Raw genomic sequence first — 21,603 nt, 5'->3', positions numbered from 1 at the left:
TAGCATCCTTTCTTGAAAAAAAGACAATTCAAAAGAAAGGAATAGAAGGAAAATTCCACAATATGATAAAAGGCATATATGAAAAACCCAGAGCCAACATCAAATTCAATGGGAAAAGGTTGAAAGCTATCCTTCTAAGATCAGGAACAGGACAAGGATGCTCACTGTCACAACTGTTATTCAACATTGTACTAGAAGTTCTAGTTAGGTTAGACAAGAGAAAAAATTAAAGGGAACCAAATAGGAAAAAAGGAAGTAAAACTCTATTTGGGAATGACATGATCCTATGTTTAGAAAATTCTGAAATGTCTACAAGCTACTTGAGCTAATAAATGAGGTCAGCAAAGCGGCAGGATACAAGATCAACACACAGAAATCAATAATGTTTTTGTACACTAGTATTGAATAATCTGAGGAGGAAATCAGGGGAAAAATTCCATTTACAATAGCAACAAAAAGACTTAAATCCCTAGGAATCAATTTAACCAAAGAAGTACAGGACCTATATGCAGAAAACTACAAAACAATGCTAAAAGAAATCAATGAAGACCTAAACAAATGGAAAGACATTCTGTGCTCATGGATTGGAAGAATTCATATAGTGAAGATGTCAATCCTACCCAAACTGTTTTATAGATTCAAAGCAATACTAATCAAAATTCCAAACGCCTACTTTACAGAAATAGAAAAGGCAATTATTAAATTTCTTTGGAAGGAAAAATGCACCTGAATAGCCAAAAGCATTCAAAAAAAGAAAACCAAAATGGTGGAGGAACTTCACTGTCTGACCTTGAAACATATTACAAAGCTACAGTGGTCAAAACAGCATGGACTTGGCATCAAGACAGACACATTGATCAGAGGAACAGAAGTGAGGGCCCAGAAATAAACCCTCACCTCTACAGTCAACTGGTTTTTGACAAACCTACTAAGCCCATATTAACGGGACAAAACAGTCTCTTCAACAAATGGTGCTGGGAGAACTGGATATCTATAACCAAAAGAATAAAAGAGGACCCCTATCTCACTCCCTATACAACAATCCACTGAAAATGGACCAAAGACCTAAATATAAAAGCCAGGACCATAAAACTACTAGAAGAAAATGTAGGGAAACATCTTAAACACCTAATGGTAGGTGGGGGTTTCTTGGACCTTATAACCAAAGCATGTGCAACATAAGAAAAACTAGATAAATGGGACCTTCTCAAAATCATACACTTTTGCACCTCATAGGACTTTGTGAAAGGGTGAAAAGGCAGCCAACTCAATGGGAGAAATATTTGGAAATCACATGTCTGATAAGGGTTTAATATCCATGATATATAAAGAGAAGTTACAACTCAACAAAAAAAGACAAATGACCTGATTAAAAATCGGCCAAAAACCTACAATAGACATTTGTCTAAACAATAACTACAAATGGCAAACACATGAGAAAATGTTCAACATCGCTAATTATTAGGGAAATGCAAATCAAAACCACAATGAAATATCATTTCATACCTATAAGAATGGCCACTATTAAAAAGATAGAGAACTACAAGTGTTGGATAGAATATGGAGAGATAAGAACACTTATTCACTCTTGGTGGGAATGTAGAATGGTACAGCCACTGTGGAGGACTGTTTGGCAGTTCCTAACAAAGCTGAATATAAATTTGCCACATGACCTGGCAGAGCAGTGACACAAACAGACATCCACACACTGATGTTCTTAGTGTTATTCATGATTGCCAAAAGATGGAAACAACCCAGGTGTCCATCAGCTGAGGACTAGATAAACAAACTCTGGTGTATACACATGATGGATTATACAGCTTTAAGAAGAAATGAAATCATGAAGAATATTACAACATGGATGAACCTGGAGGAAATTATGTTGAGTGAAGCAAGCCAGACACAAAAGGACAAATACTGTATGACTGCACTATTGTGAACTAAATATATTGTGTCATCTCATGGAGTTAATAACTTGAATATGGGTTACCAGAAAACAGAATGAGGTTAGATAATGGAAAACTGATGGTTAACTTGTGCAAAATTGGTAAAAAAGGCTGTATGTAAATCTTTGGAAATGAATAGAAATGGTGAAAGCACATCACAGTGTTTGTAACTAACTAGCAGAGCTATTATATGGGTATGAAAGTGGTTGAAATAGCAAGTTTAAGGACATATATATTACTAGAAGGAAAGCTAAAAAATGTAACATGGGATTGTATAACATAGTGAAACCTCACGTGAAATATGAATATGGGTAATATTGCACATATAAGATTTTTACAAAATAGAAATGCAAATAAACTAGAGAGACAGAAACAGAATAGCAGCTATGTATGGCAGAAGAAGCATATAGCAATCAAGGGGTTTGTCTGTTTTTTGTTTTTTTTTTATTATTAATGGAACAAAGAAAACACTCTAATAATAATTATTATTATTTTAAAGATTTATTTATTTCTCTCCCCTTCCCCCTGCCCCAGTTGTCTGTTCTCTGTTTCTATTTGCTGCGTCTTCTTCTTTGTCCGCTTCTGTTGTTGTCAGCGGCACGGGAATCTGTGTTTCTTTTTTGTTATGTCATCTTGTTTTGTCAGCTCTCTGTGTGTGCGGTGCCACTCCTGGGCAGGCTGAACTTTCTTTCGTGCTGGGCGGCTCTCCTTACAGGCACACTCCTTGCGTGTAGGGCTCCCCTACGCAGGGACACCCCTGGGTGGCACGGCACTCCTTGCGCACATCAGCACTGTGCATGGGCCAGCTCCACATGGGTCAAGGAGGCCCGGGGTTTGAACCGCGGACCTCCCATGTGGTAGACGGGCGCCCTAACCACTGGGCCAAGTCTGTTTCCCTCTAATAATTATTGAAGTGATGAATGTACAACTATGTCATTATACCAAATACTGACTGTACACTTTGGATGCATTTATGCCTTGTTGATATGTATCAATAAAATTGATTTGTTTAAAAAAAAAGAAGTTAGTTTAAACCCAAACTGATCAATAATTACATTAAATGCAAGTGGTCTAAATACCAATTAAAAGACTGATATTGTCAGATTGGATAAAAAAGTAAGACAACTGTATGCTGTCTATAAGAAACCCACTTTATAAAGTCATAGATACATTAAAAAAATGATGGAAAAAGTTATACTAAGCAAACACCAAACAAAAGAAAGGCAGTGACTATATTAATATGTTTTTGTCTTCTATTGCTGCTGTAACAAATTACCACAAATTTGGCAAATTAAAACAACACAAATCTATTTTCTCAGAGTTCTGTACGTCAGAAGTGTAAGTGGCCTCAATTAGTTTCTCTGCTTAGAATCTCACAAGGTTAAAATCAAGGTGCCAGCTGGCTGGGCTCTTATCAGGAGGTTCTGGGAACAATCTGCTGCCAAGCTGATTCAGGCTGTTGGCAGAATCCACTTTTTGCGTGTGGTTGTAGGACTGAGGTCCCTGTTGCCTTGCTGGCTGTCAGCTGGGGATCACCCTTAGAGCCTAGAGGACTGTCTCCAACCCTTGTACAGAGAACCTTACATCCCAAAGCCAGCAACAGCATATTGACTCCTCACACTTAGAATCTCTCTGCCTTCTCCTTCTGCCATATTGCTTCTGCTTCCAGCCAGAGAAAGTACTTTGCTTTAAAGGGCTCACATGATTAAATCGGGCAAAACTGGATAATCCAGGATACCATCCCTATCTTAAGGTCTGTAACTGTGGTAGGCAGAATTCTAAAGATATCTCTCCTAGTTTTTCAATCAAACACTAATCTAGGTACCGCTGTTAAGGGACTTTGCAGGTAGAATTAAGTTTCTTATCAGTAGACCTTAAAATAAATTATGCGGGTAGATCTAATGTAACCACATGAGCCCTTAAGAGCAGAAAAGGAGGGCAGAGAAGAGAAGCAGCAAAAGGGGAAGTGAGAGAGATTCCACACATGAGAAGGATGCAACCTGTCATTGCTGGCTTTGAAGACAAGAGAAGGGAGACATGAGCCAAGGAACGTGGGCAGCCCGAAAATGAGGACTGCAGCTCTACAAGTGCAAGGAACTGAATTCTGACAACAACCTGAACGAACTTGGAAGGGGATTAATACCCAGATCCTCCAGAAAGGATATGTCCCTTCCAACACTTATTTTGAAGTTGTGAGATTCTAAGCAGAATACCCAACTAAGGCATGCTGTACTTGGACTTCTGATCTGTGGGAGCCATGAGATAATATGTGTAGTTTTAAGCCACATTTAAGTTTGTGATTATTTGTCATGGCAGCAACAGAAAGCTAATACCATAGCCTTAATTACATCTACAAAATCCCTTTTGCCACGTGACATAACATAGTCACGGGTTCCAGGGCTTAGGGTATGGATATATTTGAGGTGGGCATTCTACCTACCACAATATAAGACAAAGTTACTTCAGAACATGGAATATTATTACCAGGGACAAATAGGTACATTTCTACATGTGGAAAATATTAACCAAACCAAAAAAGAGAAACAGAAATATCCACAATTACAACTGGAAATTAACATTCCTTTCTCAGTAATTGATGGAACATATATACAAAATTATTAAGGGCATACAAGACTGTAACTATACTGTCAACCCACTTGAGCTAATTGATATTGATAAAACATTTCTTCCAAAACCAGTAGAATACAAATTCTTTTCAAGTGCACACGTAGCATTCACCAAAACAGAGTATTCTGGCCAAAAAACAAATATCAACAATTTAAAAGGATTACAGTCATAAAAGTAAACCTATAAGCACAATGGAATTAAACCAGAAATCAATAACAGAAAAATAATGTAAAATTCTCAAAATACTTGGACAGTAAACGACACACTTCTAAATAATCCATAGGTAAAAGCAAAAAGCACAAGGAAAATAGTAAAATATTTTGAAATAAATGGAAGTGAAAACACAACATATCCAAGTTTGTGAGATGCAGCTAAAGCAGTGCTTACAGGAATTTATAGTAGCAAATTTTACATTAGAAAAAAAGAACTCAAATAAATGATTTAAGAATTCACATTAAGAAATGAGGAAAAGAAAGAAATTTAAAAAGTAAATAGAAGGAAAGAAATAGTAAAGATAAGTTCAGAAATCAATGAAATAGAAAGTAGAAAGACAATAGAAAAAAAATAAAACTAAAAGCTACTTCTTTGAAAAGATCAAGAAAATTGGTAAACGAGAGTGATCAGGAAAATAAGAAGATACAAATCACCATTATTATGAATGAAAGCAACGCTGTCACTATAGAGTCTACAAACAAAAGGATAATAAGGGAACACTATGAATAGCTCTATGCCAGTAAATTTCTTGAAAGAAAGACATTATCAAAGTTCACACAAATGGGGAGCAGATGTGGCTCAAGCAGTTGAGCACCCGCCTCCTATGTGGGTGGTCCAGGGTTCAGTTCTCAGTGCCTCTGAAAAAACAAAAGCAAAACAACTGGAAAAACAAAAACAAAAACAAATCAGGGAAGCTAATGTGTCTCAGTGGTTGAGTGCCAGCTTCCCACATACAACAGTCTCAGGTTTGATTCCTGGCACCAAAAAAAAAAAAAAAAAAAAAAATTACAAAAGAAGCAACAGATATTCTGTATATCGCCATAGCTATCAAAGAAACTGAAATTTAAAATATTTCTTACAAAGAAAATGCCATGCCCTGGCAAATTCTAACAAACATTTAAGGGAGAAATAATTCTTCACAAATTCTTGCAGAAAAAGACAAGGGAAGATTTCCCAATTTATCTTATGAGACCAGCATTATACTCATACCAATACCTGACCAAGACATTAGAAGAAAATTACAAATTAATATCCCTTATGAACTTAGATGCAAAAATTCTCAAATTTAGCAAATTGAATCCTGCAGTACATAAAAAAGGAAACTACATTATGACCAAGTATGGTTTAGTTGGGACTGGAAGGTTGGTTTTACATTTTTTGATTTTTCTGTAAGATGCATATACTGCTTTTGTACTGTGAAAAACAAAATAAGAAACATCTATTGGGAAAAAAGTGGTGGAGTGTAAAGAAATGGACCTATAAAATTGAACTCAAGAACAAACCTCCAAGAGAGCTTCCTAGATGGCTCAACAGGAGGCAGCAAACTATAGTGGGATGGCCACCAGATTTGGAGGGTTTGCTAACTAGAACATGTTTAAGAATCTTTGTATCATAGTATTATTCTCATTTGCAAAATTAGGGTAACGATATCTACCTCATATGATGGCTCTGAATATAAGCTAATGAATATGAAAAGTGATTTGTGTAAAACACTAAATCAGTGGTTCTCAAAATTTTTAGAATCAGGACTCCTTTATACTCTTAAAAATAACTGAGGACTCCAAAGACCTTTTGTTTTCATGTGTTATACCTATTGATATTTACTGTATCAGACATAAAACCTGGTATTTAAAAGTACTATCAATTTACTTAAAAATAACAATAATAAACACAAATGTTAACATAACAGCATTTTATGAAAAAAAAGAACTGTTTTCCAAAGACAACAAAAATTTAGTGAGGAGTGGCATTGCTTCATTAGTCTGCAAATTTTTAAAAATATCTGACTTCACAGAAGACAGATTCTGTATGTAGATCTGCACTCCATTTGTTGTGATACACTATATAAAGAAAATCAGCCTCACAGACATATGCAGTTAGAAAAGAATGAAGTATTTTAATAGCTCTTCCAGATAATTGTGGCTATTCTTCTTCAGTAGGACACCAAAACTCAGTAAGTGATAGTTTCTTAAAGGTCAACGACAATGTGTAATCTGCAAGTCTATCAATGAACTTTTTGTACTCTGCTACATTAAAATCCATTGGTCTCTCTTGCACTGTGAATGAATCTTATATTCTTGCATGATTGTGCAATATCATGTAGGTCAACTGCAAAATAATGGTTCACTGAGATATGAAGATCTTTCAAATTTTGATACATTTCACTATACAATACCCTTCCCCCCAAATCCAATTAGTTAATATCACCATCCATCTTATCAGAAATATTTAAAATACTGGGAAGAAGTCAAGCTCATGGTGGTGGATACAAGTTTTCAAAAAACCTGATGTTCACTTGAAAGCACAACTTTTATCATTTGCAAAAGATACCATCAGTTGTTTTCTCTGAAGTTCAAGACTTTCGTTTTCAAGAACATGTTGCCAAATACCCAAATATAAATAACATAGTTTGTCTGTTAGTTGTCCTTCCAAGTAAAAATGTTGATCTGAGAAAAAAGCAGGTAGATCAGCTTACACCAGGTTTCATCCTTGAGTCAACAACTGTACTTTAATATACAGCAGAAAGCCTTTATGCATTCTTCCCATTTTGTCACACAAAATATTTTAAAAGATGTGTACTCAAGGGTCAAGAGTTAGTAACACTTACAATTTTTTTTGCTTCATCAAGGACATTCTTAAGTGACACTGGTATTCTGTTTAAACTGTAGTGCGTGGCAGTGAAGAATTCAATGATTACTAATATCTTTTGGCATCACTGCCCAGATTTGTGCTCGGGCACCAGCAGTTTTACCCACTGCTGCTTTTGCTCCATTAGTGCACATGTCAACACAGAGGAAAAACAAGTAGTGTCTTGGTATTATTATGAAAATAGTTTTGACCTTGCAGACCCCGTGAAAGGGTCTCAAGGCCCCCCATAGGTCTGGGGACAACAGTTTGATATCTACTGCACTAAATTCATGTTAGTTATTCTTATGGAAAGCAAAGACAGACTTTTACAAGCTGCCACAAAGAAACAGAGAGCAGAACACTGAAAGATGCCAAGATAAGAATGGCTTCATTCCTTAGACTCTGGAGTAGAAAAGGGCTTCACAAGAAAAGGGGGCTTTCATAAGCTAATACAAATGAAGTTATCAGCACAAAAAGAGAAAGGGCTCAGCCTGGATGAAAGCAGAAGGGGCATATTGCAAAATCTAGAGAATCAGAACCAATTTGTGAACTACAACCTGCAGCTACAAATTTCATTACCAGAAACAATGGACTTGAAAACAGAATATTTAAAATAAATAAGCGAATTAGAACATTAACAAATGTAAGGATACTGATAAACATAGGTAGAGGTGAAAATTTTTCTAAAGGGATTTCAGACTATAATTTCTTTTAAAAAGATGAAATGGGGGGAACTAAATTCATTATCCTCCCTAGAAAAGTTTTATTTAATAAAAGAATACAGTAAATAATGAAAATAGTATCAAAATGTTTAAAATTTTAGCATAATTTAAAGGGAAATTAAGAGTTTTGTGTCTATTACATGAAAAACGAAAAACAGAACAAGATGAAACTTACATAAGGATAAGAAGTATAAAAATATTTCATAATTCATATAAAACTACCACAAACTTGTAGCTTAAAATAATAAATTTATCTTACAGTTCTAGAAGTTGGAAGTCCAATATGGGTCTCACTGGGCTAAAATCAAGATGTCAGCAGCCCTACAATCTGATTTATTGGACTCACCTCACTGAGCTAAGATGGAGTTGAAGAAGGACAACCACCACACCATGGAGCCTAGAGTGCCTACAACTGAGAGCAGGAGGATTGCATCCAGTATCTATGTGGAATCTGAGCCTCCTCCTGACATAGAGGTGCAACAGACACAGCCAATCCAAGGCCCACAGAGAAAAGGTGGCATTGGAATGGGAAAAGTGGACATGGTGGCTGATGGATATGGGGAATGGCAGGAAGAGATGAGATGTAGAGGCGCCTTTGGGACTTGGAGTTGCCCTAGATGGTGCTTCAGGGGCAATCACTGGACATTGTAAATCCTCCCAGGGACCACTGGATGGAATGTGGGAGAGTATGGGCCATGATGTGGACCATTGATCATGAGGTGCAGAGATGCCCAGAGATGTACTTACCAAATGCAATGGATGTGTCGTGATGAAGGGAGTGAGTGTTGCTGGGGGGGGGGGGGGGGGGGAGTGGTGGGGTGGGGGTGGTGGGGTTGAATGGGACCTCATATAATTTTTTTTTAATGTAATATTTTTACAAAATCAATAAAAAATTAAAAAAAAAAAGATGTCAGCAGGGCTGTGTTCCTTTTGGAGGCTCTAGGGTCAAATCCGTTTCCTTGCTTTTTCCAACTTCTAGAGTTCACCTACATTGCTTGGCTTATGGCTCCCTTCCTCCATCCTTCAAAGCCAGTCAGGAAGGGAAGAATCTTCACATTGATTCACTCTGACTTTCTCTTCTGTCTCCCTCTTCTACACATTAGGACCCTTGTGATGACACTGAGCCCACCGGGAAAATGCAGGATACTCTATTTTAAGGTCAGCTGATTAACAACCTTAATTTCATCAAAGGGGAATTAACCTTTGCCTTGTACCATAACACAGTCACAGATTCTGGAGATTAGGACATGGACATGTTGGGGGGGGGGCACTATTCTGCCTACCACAGTCCTAAGAAAAGAAAGGTCTCAGACTGGATTAAAAAGTAAAATCTATTGCATTCAAGACTAGCACATAAAACCAACATCAAAAGTCAAACAGAGAGGGAAGTAGGTTTGGCTCAGTGGATAGAGCATCCGCCTACCACATAGGAGTTCCAGGGTTCAAACCCAGGGTCTCCTGACCCATGTGGTGAGCTGGCCCACGCATAGGGCTGATGCGCACAAGGAGTGCTGTGCCACGCAGGGGACCCCCACGTGCAAGGAGTGCACCCTGTAAGGATAGCCGCCTTGGGTGAAAAAAGTTCAGCCTGCCCAGGTGTGGTGCTGCACACATGGAGAGCTGATGCAGCAAGACGACGCAACAAAAAGAGACACAGATTCCCGGTGCCACTGACAAGAATAAAAACGGACACAAACACATAGCGAATGGACACACAGAGCAGTCAACCGGGGGCAGGGGGAGGAGGGGAGAGAAATAAAATTAATTAATTAAAAAAAAAAGTCAAACAGAGAGAAGGAGGTGTGATGATGGAAGGAGAAGTCAGGAGAGAGAGATCCAAAGATGTTCTACTGCTAGCTTTGAAAATGGAGGAAGAGGGCACAAGCCAAGGAATGCAGGCACCTCTGAAAGCTGAAAAAGGCCAGGGAACATAGCTACAGTAATAAAAAACAAAACAAAACAGCATGATACTGGCATAAACATAGACAGATTGACCAATGGAACTGAATCGAGAACTCAGATATAGACCCTCACATCTATGGTCAAGTGATTTTTGACAAGGCTGTCAAGCCCACATAGCTGGGTCAGAACAGCCTATTCAACAAGTGGTGCTGGGAGAACTGGATAGCCATATCTAAAAGAAAGAAAGAGGACCCCATCTCACACCTTATACAAAAATTAACTCAAAATGGATCAAGGACCTAAATATAAAAAAAAACCAAAAACATAAAATTCCTAGAAGAAAATGTAGGGAAACATCTTCAAGATCTTGTGGTAGGTAAACCTTATACCCAAAGCCCGAGCAATGAAAGAAAAAAATAGACAAATGGGACCTCCTCAAAATTAAACACTTTTGTTCTTCAAAAGACTGTGTCAAGAAAGTAAAAAGGCAGCCTACTCAGTGGGAGAAAATATCTGGAAACCACATATCCAATAAGGGTTTGATTTCCATTATATATAAAGAGATCATACAACACAATGATAAAAAGATAAGCAGCTCAATTAACAACCAGGTAAAAGAGTTACATAAACATTTTCCCAAAGAGGAAAGACAAAAGGTCAAAAGCACATGAAAAAATGTTCAACATTACAAGCTATTAGGGAACTACAGATCAAAACTACAATGAGATAGCATTCCACACCTTATAGAATGGACATTATTTAAAAAAACAAAAACAAAAACAGAAAACTACAAGTGCTGGAGAGGATGTGGAGAAATAGGAACACTCATTCGCTGTTGGTGGAAATGTAGAATGGTGCATTCTCTGTGGAAGACAGTTTGGTGGTTCCTCAGAAACTAAATATAGAACTGTGCATGATCCAGCAATCCCTCTACTAGGAATATATCCAGAAGAACTGAAAACAGTGATGCAAACAGACATTTGCACAACAGTGCATAAAGTGGCATTATTTACAATTGCCAAAAGATGGAAACTACCCAAGTATTCATCAACCAATGAATGAATAAACAAAATGTGGTATATATATATATATATATATATATATATATATATATATATATATATATATATATATGAAATACTATGCTGTTGTAAGAAGAAATGAAATTAGGACACATATGATAACATGGATAAACCTTGAGGACATTATGCTGAGTGAAATAAGCCAGACAGAAAAGGACAAATTTTACAGTCTCACTGCTATGGGCTAATATGAAGAATAAACACATGGAGTTAAAACCTAGAACATGGGTTACTAGGAGATAGGATGAGGGCTGAGGAGGTGTACTGATGCTTAAGTAGAAATTTCAATTAGCTTGACTGTAAAAGTGTGAACTGCATAGAGTTGATGGTTACACATTACAGTGAGTATAACTAAAATGGCTGGTTTATAAATGGGACTATGGCTGAAACAGGCAGTCTAGGGATGTAATTGTCAACTGAAAGAAAGCTAGAGAATAATCTAGGGACTGAATAACATAGTGAACTGGAGGTGAATGAGGACTGTACAAATACAAGAATGTTCTATGAACTGGAACAAATGTTATGTCACTATTACAAGGTGGTAAGAATATGTTGATGTATGGGAAAAACAAAACATGGTGATGCATGGGAAAATACAATTAACGTAACATGGACTTTAGTTAACAGCAATGTAATACTCTTACATCACTGTCAAAGAAGATACTATAGGAACACTAAGTGTCAATAATAGATGTGGGAGTTTTTTCTTTTGGACTAAGGAAAAATTTGAAGATTTACTGGAGCAATGACTGCACAACCCTATGATAAAAGTGAGAGCCACTGAGTGTACACATTGGATAGACTGTACAAGGCATGGGACTGTATAACATAGTGAACCATGTGTTAGATGGACTGTGGTTAACAGTACAAATATGAAAGCTTTCTCTCATGAACAGGTATATATTACTAATACATGGTGTTAATAAAAGAAGATGTATAGAAAAAATATACCAAATGCATTCTATGGACCATAGTTAGTGGAAAGAGTCTGACGATATTCTTTCATAATCTGTAATAAATGTTCCCTAACAATGTAAGGTGCTGGTGGAAGGGTGATTAAAAAAAAAAAGGCCAGGGGATGGACTGTCCCCTAGAGTCTCCAGGAAGAAGGCAATCCTGCTGACACACTGATTTTAGTCAAATGAAACCCATGTCAGTTCTGACCTTCAGAACTGTAAAATAAATGTGTGTTGTTTTAAGCCAAAAAAAAAAAAAAAGTCAAACAGACAACAAGAAAGGAGATGACAAATGCTTATCCTGCCCAGGCAAGGACAGAGAAACGGTTAACTATCACAGTAATTTAAGTTGATAGATTACAAAGCAAAAAAGCACTAAAACGCTAAAATGACTAATAAGAAAACCTAAAAAATGAAAACCTAACAACATGGCAACAGAAGATGAAAACAATCTGACAATTTTTCTTTTAAGAATACACAGAAACTTAGTCTAGTATTATTTATTGCCTTAGGCAGTATTGTATATTGCCTAAGAGTAACCTCCCGATAGCCTCCTTGTGGCTCATTTGGCCTCTTAGTCAAACTCAGCATATAAACGCACTATCCCCCCTACCCCTCCCCGCTGTGGGCCAAGAATCCTGGGGATGAGCCTCCCTGGAACGGAGGGACTATTATCTAGTACCAACTAGCAATGCATCTGGAAAAAGACCTTGATTAAAAGGGGGAAATATTAAATATGAGTTTTTGCGGCTAAGAGATTTTAAAGTGAGTCAGTTGGCCATTCTAGAGGTTACACTTAATGCATGTCTCAGCAGGATCTCACTGACTGCCACAGTAAACAATGCCTCAAACAGGGGGAATCCTGAGGGCTCCAGAGACATCCAGACATGATAGGCAGGGCAGACAATCTCAGGAATTCAACACCCTGTCAGTGGGCCTTACCTTGAAATATATGTTCCCCAGTGTCACAGAGTTAGACTCATTTATCATAATTTCCCTATACGTGGCTCTTCTGCCCCTTTTATTTGGATCTATATTTAGGACTATACTTGTTAAATATATGTACCAGAGATTTAAATGTTCAGTCTGTTCATATGCCGGTTGAGCCCTGAATCCCATCAGTTGCAGCTAATACCTAGTCTCCGGTTCACTGGACTTGACCAGGACAACTAAGAAAATTGATGATGATGGACAATGCCCATCCCAAAAAACAGAGAGTATCTACAACTGCAAGCTAGACAGTTACGTCCATCTGCCCCATGGGATCTAAGCCCCTCCTCAGTCGGAAGCAGAGTGGGCATCATCATCCTAAAACCCTCAAGACTGAGGAATGAACAAACATAAGGGGGAATGCAACTATGGACTAAAGTAGACTTATTATTATTCCAGCAATGGAAGAACTTGTATCATTGATATAAAGGTTCTGAGGGGAAAGAGAGGAAAGAATTGGTGTAACATGGGGCATTTTGGGGACACTGGAATTGGTCTGCATGACATAGCAATGACGGATATAGGCCATTATACATTCTGTCAAAACCTATAAAATTGTGCAGTACAAAGTGTAAACTACAATGTAAACTATTGACAATGGTTAGTAGCAATGCTTCAATATGTGTTCATCAATTGTAACAAATATACTACCCTAATGAAAGATTTTGTTAATGGGGGAAAGAAGGGGTGTGTGGGATATATGGGACTCCTCCTATATTCTCGATGTAACATTTATATAAATCTAAAGCTTCTTCCAAAAGATAATTTTTTAAGAAGAATATACAGAAGTATTTTTATTGTGGGCTTCTACGTGCTACTATTAAATCATGAAAGATTAAGTAGATAAAATTCCTACAGACTACTAGGGAAATGGACACTAGAGTAGATAAAAATAATATGGAGGGAAGCAGATGTGACTCAAGCAGTTGGGTGCCCACCTACCACATGGGAGATCATGGGTTTGGTTCCTGGTGCTTCTTAAAAGAAGACGAGCAAGGCAGTGAGCTGATGTGATGGGCTGACATGGTGGGTTGCATGATGAGCTGACGGAATGAGATGACACAATGAGAGATACAACAAGCAGGAAGCAGATGTGGCTCAAGTGACTGGGTGCCTCCCTCACACATGGGAGGTCTGGGTTTGGTTCTTGGTGCCTCCTAAAAGAAAATGAGCAGACACAGAGAGCACAAACGAATAGACACAGAGAGCAGACAGTGAGTGCAAATAATGAGGAGGTGGGAGAAATAAATCTTAAAATAACAATGGGTAGGTCAAAAGAATGAGAGAACAGGACAATAAAAATACACTTTCTTTAAAATTGTAGCATTGATGTGGAGAAAGTGGCCACAGTAGCTGCTGAGGGCAGGGAGAGGGAAGAAGAGATGTGATGTGGGGGCATCTTCAGGACTTGGAGTTGTCCTGAATGATATTGCAGGGACAGATGCTTGACATTAGGTATCCTGTCATACCCATTGAATGGACTGGGGGAGAGGGTAAACTACAATGTAAACTATAATCCATGCGGTGCAGCAGTGCTCCAAAATGTAGTCACCAAATGTAATGGATGTGCCACAATGATGAAAGAGGTTGTTGATGTGGGAGGAGTGGGCGGGGGTGCGGTGTGGGGTATATGGGAACCTCTTATGTTTTTTAATGTAACATTTTTTATGATCTATGTATCTTCAAAAAATACAAATAAATAAATAAACAAATAATTTAAAAAATACAGTTTCTTTATATGCATGTGATTTTTCCGGGGGGGGGGGGGGGGCGCCCAGGCACTGATAAACAATAAATACAAATCTAATTTAAAATTTAAAAAAATATATTTGAGTGTCCACAATATGTGGGATATATAAAGATGAGAAATAAACAGTCTCTGCCCTCAAGACGTTCAAAGACTAACAGAAGAAGGGATGGTCTATCAACAAGTAACTGCATGTAACAGAAAACTAGAAACTTGGAAAATTAATTTCCATTGGAGAGTTAAGAAGGGAGGTGGGATCTGGGTAGCAGGTTGAGGGTAGGGATTTCAAACAAAGTGGATATAATTTCCAAAAGTGCAAAACAGTCTGTTATAACCCAGGATACTAGAACACAAGGAGTACATTCTGTAAATCTTAGGGGTAGGATGCTGGGGAGACAGGAGGTAAAGCATTGGAGGAAAAAAGGGCAAGGTAGGCTGGGGTAAGATGGTAGGGGGATTTGAATATCAAGGTAAGGTCCTTGGAATTTATTAATAGGCAACAGGGAGCCACTGAAGACTTTCTGAACAAGAGAGTGATATAAGGTGTATAAGCAGGTATAAGGTAGAATGCAATGGGTAGAGAATGAAGGCAGAGAGTTTGCACAATTCATAATAAATTGACAAAAATAAGACTGAAAATTGCCTAACCACATGGATCTTTTTCAATAATCATCTGTTAAGCAGAACAGCATTGTTAGAGAGACTGGTTTGTTTGCCTTTATTTGAATTCAGGTTTCTCCTAGGCAAAATGCTGAAAATGCTGAGGTAAAGATTAAATAACCTGACAGAAAGCACTTATTGCAGGGCTTGGCATCAAGCAGATAATACTCAATAAATGCTAGTGTCCTTCCTCAAATAATGACTAAATCAAGGCTAAAACAGAACACTATCATGGAATATTTAAAATACTACTAAAATACTAGAATACAACTGAAACATTAAAATGCTTAGGCTGCTGCCAAAGCAAAACTCACAGGAGATGTATCCACGCCAAGTTTAAATAAAAGAAAAAAAAGAGAGGCAAAGGGAAAACTAGTGAACTGAGTTGCTAAGAAATTTAGAAAAGAAACAGAAGCAGCAGCCAAAATATGAAAATAATATAACTAAAAGTAGAACTATAGATAAAAAAATAGAACTGATGAATAAAAAACTATCAAACTACAAACTTGATCAAGTGAAAGAACAAATGAATATGAGAAATTTTAAAAGACGCAGTTTATACACTTTTTTTAAGTGGGGGAAGAAGGAATAGTATCTCAACTACACCAATATATTTGAGAGCCAGGTTCAAAAGAAGACTTCATATCAAATTAGGAAGTGCCACACATGATCAGCAAGAAGAGAATAAGAGGCAGCAATGACACATTGATAAGAAAAAAATATTTTTTAAAAATTTACAAAGCCCTAGGTCCCTCAACTAAAAGCTTTGAGTTACTTCTTCCTGAAATACTTAGACCAGAGCCCATGTATAAATACAGATTTTTCTTAATTCCTCACAAACCAGTCAAAGAAGTTCCACTGGATATTTTTGGCATTGACTACTACATCCTAAATTTCAGTTTTCCAATTACACCTTCAAAATGGATTGATTCCACTCTCATTTGAATATGTATTTTAAAGTACACTATTGCTAAGTAGAGTCAAATGGACCAAACTACAAAACTAGTATCTTCCCTGAAATTTATATGGAGCCTTCTGCTCAAGCTCAGATATCTGGTCTCTATGAGAGAGAACAAGACAGAGAGAACGAGAGAATGCTACAAAGTAAAGGGATGACTTCCTAAGTATGAAAGTTCTAGTATCTTTTCCCCCAAAATCAAAAGAACTCAACTTGATTCTTTTTAGACCCATCAGATTTCTCCAGTGGAAGCTGCTGGCTTAAGTGGCACATGCGTGCGCGTGTACACACAGTGTCTCTCTCTCCTTATCTGTCTGTCTGTCTCTCCCTCTGGGCAGCACGTCCCTGTGAGTGCCTCCCTGTCTACAGTTTGAGAGAATGACTCCACTTGACAACATGCTAACAATGACAAACTGCTAAAAGGACTGCACTTCTAACACTGAGCAGAATCATATTAACAAAATTCAGTCTGTTAGGGGCAATTTCAACTGGTTTTATTAAGATGAAAAATGTTTAAGAGTATCTAACCAGTAGATCTAAGAAAGCACAAAAGCTGAAAACAAAGCAAAAAAGCAGAACAACAAACTGCTCTCAACAAGGACTAGAAAGAGTACACAGCCCAGCGTAAAGATGTGCCTTCAAGTTCCTCATCATCAGATTATCAGCTGTGTGATCTTGGGCGAGTTACTCTCCTCTAAGTCTGTTTGCACATCTGACTTTTCATTTCTCAGTTAATTAACGGTATGTGAGAGCACTCTGTAAATTATTAATTCCAAAATACTAGTACTAGCTACTACTAGTACTAGTATTACGATTTTGTCTATGGTTGTAACAATCTTGTTTAGCAATCATTTTTTTCTCACTATTGGGTCATAGCTAGCAAAGTACAAAATGCTAGTTATAAAGAACATTATCTCAAAAGTTCAATTCAAGTTTGTAGAGGCATCATCCTGTGACAGGGCATGGCAATTAGAATCACCAAGCTCAATTCCAGAAAGCTAAACTCCTAGAGTTCTAAGAAACTATCTAAAATTCCTCCTCTAATCCATTGTTTATCCTCTACAACAAAGATATTCTAACAGTTAATATCTATTTGTACTCAACATCCACTCATTCAGAAGTATTTATTGAACACCTCAAAATCCTAGTTGTCAAAAAACTCACAGCCAAGAAAAAAGGAGTGTAATTATCAAGTAATGGGAATGATTTTTTTAAGCCAGAAATTATATATTCAAATGGGACCTGTCTCCTTTAAACAGTCCCCTTGAGAGGCAATACACTAATTCCAATGATGCTTCATTGCTCAAACTATCTTTGGAGTTTTCCTCTTGGAATCACTTTGGGAGCCAGCAGTCTGTTCTTTTGAAAATCCTAAGTGGTGCCAAACCTTCACGGAGAGTGGATTTGATTTTAGGAAATGGCCAAAAGGCAGTCAGAGACAAGTTTAGTGAATAAGATGTAGGATTAAACTAGATGGCATTATTTTGATGCAAAAATGAAACTGATTTCTTTATATGATTTGCAAACGAACTCCAAAGGGAATTTCAGACAAGTAACACAGAGTATGTGCAATGGAATAGTTAAATATTCTCTCCCTGCCAGGCTTTGAATGATAATACTCATTTGGATTTGTCAGCTCTGATATAAGGCTTGTTTTGTTTAATCACTTACAACTCATTAATAGAAGGTCCTTGAGTATATTGGATCTACTGTGTTCATTTGTGGGGGGAAAGAGGTATCCAAGTAGAGAGGTAGCGTGACATACAGAAAAGAGCACACACTTCAGAAGGAAAGCACCTGAGTTCAAATGCTCACGTAGCCACTCACTGACAGCATGACTTTAGAGAAAGAACAATCTTTAAGATTCAGGTGTTTCACCTCTAAAATAAGGATAATAATTTAATTTACAGGGTTGTGTAAAGATTAGAGATCATGGATACAAAGCCCTTACATTTTGTCTGGCACATAGCAGGTGCTCAATATGTTACAGCTGTTATTAATAATAACATTATAATCAAGACAATTACAGGTGGTTTAAGAGGAGAGAGTGACGGATAAAAAGACATTTGGGTTGTGAGTAGTTCACTAAGAGCACTCATGATGGATTAGGGTCCTGCCTTTTTTATAAATAACAATCTGCAAATACTATTTGCAGTAACTGCTTAACACTAAGTATATTTCAAACTCACATGACACACGTCATCTGCAGTGCTCCTGCCACTCTGACTTTCTGTCCATTCTGACCATTGTCTAAATGTACCAGGCATTTCTATGGTCCTGTGCCTTTGCATACTTTGTTCCTCCTAAGATACCTTTCCTGCCCTCTGATCTGACAAAATTCCACAAGACTTAGTTCAAAAGTCACTTCCACTTTGGAACCCTCCCTGAATGCTCTAGACAGTTCATGGGTCTGCTCTGTGTGCCCACAGCACGTGCTTCCTCTCTCTAATACCTCCTACTCTGCTGAACTGCAACTTCTCTTTATGTTTCCGCTTCTTCCATTAGGCTTGAGCCCTGGGAATGGGACTGTGTCTCATTCGTTTTTGTATTTAGAGCATATCACACATCTCTTGGCACACAGTAGTGACTTGAGGAAATGTTCAATGAATGAATGCTTCAAATGTAAATATTTTGATAATGACTTTAAAGGTCAGTCTTTTTTTTCTTCTATTTTTTTTGTCTTTATTCATTTTTTTAATATTACATTCAAAAAATATGAGGTCCCCATATACCTCCCACCCCCTTCAACTCACTGCTTCCCCCATAGCAACATTCTCCTCCATCATCATGAGACATTCATTGCATTAAAGGTCTTTAGTTAACCATTACCAGTAATCACATTCATGTTTCCTAACTTCAAACCAGAGACAAGTCTACTTATATAGACTCCAAAATGGTTTTAGAAGATGCACCACACTCCCAGTAGGAGCTCACTGTAGCTAGTGCCCTCAGAGCCCTCAAGCTCTGCCAGGGTACTAGGGCTAAAAGGTCTTCTTTGAGGCAGCAACTCCACCAAATAGCAGAAAATCCCAAGGCTCTGTTAATGCCTCTTACCCCCATATTCCCACCTCCCAGCAACACCTGGGAGTCAAAGATTGCCAGTTCTGTATAGTTCTAATAGTTTGCCTACTCTAGGAATAGGGTTCCCTAGCTGTCAGGAAGCCTCAAGCATTCCGCGAATAACTTGTTGATGGGTCCAATGGGTCTGTTACAGCAAGTCTTAACCTGTGTAACTAAAAAGCAATTATAAAGAGAAGTTCACGCTCAACAAGCTCTGTGCCAGATGGAAATAGGCAGAGGATCAGCTGGCAGGCCTGTGCATGGGAGTGCTGACACTTGTGAATCATTCCCTGTCATTGCAGTTTCCAGAGCCTTGGCAATACAGCACCAGGTCCAGACTTACCAAGATCTGAAAGACTGGAAAGGAGATCTGGAGCCACTGCTTATGCACTGAGATCCACCAAACCATGACAGTAACTACTACTGTCACACAGACATAATCCACTAAGTAAAGGTAGCCACATTCTGCCTCAGCATCATGGTCTTTTTCATCTCGCCAATGGAATGGCTGGATTCTGGAGGGAAGTGGGTGTGGGGAAAGATGACCAAGCTGAAGCCCATAGGAAGGAAGTAACTGAAAGCAGCAGCTCTAGATTTCTCTTGTAGGTGCTGCAGTCATTCATTCATTCATTCGACCAATATTTATTGAGCCAGGTTCTATTCCAGGTGTGGAGGACATAATAATGAATAAAGGATCATAGTCCTGGCCTCAGGGATCTTAAAGTTTAGTAGCAGAGAAAGGCATTAATCAAATAAGCACACAAACAAGCATAAGAGTATAAGTAAGTGCTAAAAAGGAGAAATACAGTGTGTAACAGAGATTGTGCAAACAGGGAGCAGCGGGCCTGGTCAGGAAAGTCAGGAAAGCTTCCCTCTGCAAGTAACAAGTAAGCTGAGAACTCAAGGATAAGCAGGAGTTAACTAGGCCAGGAGGAAAGGAGAAGAGAAAAGAGGGAAACGTCCCTGGCAAAGAGAACAGCAGGTGCTGAGGTCCTAGGGAAGGAGGGAGATGTTGAATTGCCTCAGAATTAGAGGCAGGGAGCAAGGCAGCACCAAGGTTTGAGGCCCCAGCACAAGATATCTTCCTGATTACATCCTGGGGTTTGTTCTCTAGCTGTATGGAAGGCTCCTAACGGCATGGATCAAGACTAAAGAACAATGACAAAAACTAGGTGTGCCCATGAGACATGACACATCACTGGTTAAAAAATCTGACTCATTAATATTACCCAGTCACTATCTTCTTCTTGAAATATCTGTAATGTAGCACTGCTCACTCTTACTGACTTAACACTGAATCAGTAAAATGGCACAGTATAAAAGACCTTTAAATTTTTCCAGTAACGATGTGTTTTCATCCAGATAGAGTTAAGGTGTCAATAAATATGTTATCATACATCTGTTTAAACACCTAGTATTTCACTGTAATTTTCATATACTAATTTATTTGGCATACAGAAGCTAAATGGTTAAGGAGTTATCAGAGCAGCGCTAATATACTTTGGCAACTCTGTTAGCACCTTAGATCACTTGAGGCAATACCTTGTGGCTTCTGAATATCTGTTACCTTACAAACAAGTTAGGGAACTCTATTTGTAAAACACTTTGCAATCAATCATTAAATCAGTTTTACTATTCTACTGAGAAATTATACTCATTCTACCGATAAAATAGACAGATGGCTGAGTTGCCTAAGGACACAAAACAGTTCATCTTTTACTTATCTTTCTTATCACCTGCTCAAACACTGAAGACAGGTAAGGCGTAAGGCATGCCTAAACGCCAGCACTAACTCCAGCACCTACCCTGCTACCCTGCAAATCCATCCTAACTCCTAGGAGCAGCAGAGGAAGGCACAACAGTTCTGTTACTTACTCTATATAAGCTCCTCTATGAAGTGTGCCTTCACGATCAACAAAGATGATAACTGTACTGTGATAGCGACATTGGCACCTCAGACTAGAATATGAACTCTAGTCAGTACAAGAGGAATAAAAGCACCTAGGAAGTCATAATGGCCCGTAGCTTAAAATGTCACTATCCCTAAGGAGATGGCATCCCCCAACGTACACACGCCCCCAAAAATTCCTTTCAGTGCCAACAAGCTGTCC

The 21,603-nt window shown here is 38.1% G+C and overlaps 1 protein-coding gene across 1 annotated transcript in view; it reads right to left on the bottom strand.

Annotated features, from left to right (window-relative positions):
• The window catches only part of TMEM185A (transmembrane protein 185A), a 61,033-nt gene that overhangs the window by 38,049 nt on the left and 1,381 nt on the right, over positions 1-21,603 (bottom strand). The window lies entirely within an intron of this gene.

This window comes from Dasypus novemcinctus, chromosome X (assembly GCF_030445035.2).
Source record: "Dasypus novemcinctus isolate mDasNov1 chromosome X, mDasNov1.1.hap2, whole genome shotgun sequence".
In the NCBI taxonomy this organism is placed as follows: domain Eukaryota; kingdom Metazoa; phylum Chordata; class Mammalia; order Cingulata; family Dasypodidae; genus Dasypus; species Dasypus novemcinctus.
The sequence above is the reverse complement of the archived record's forward strand: the minus strand, read 5'-3'. Positions and strand labels throughout refer to the sequence as shown.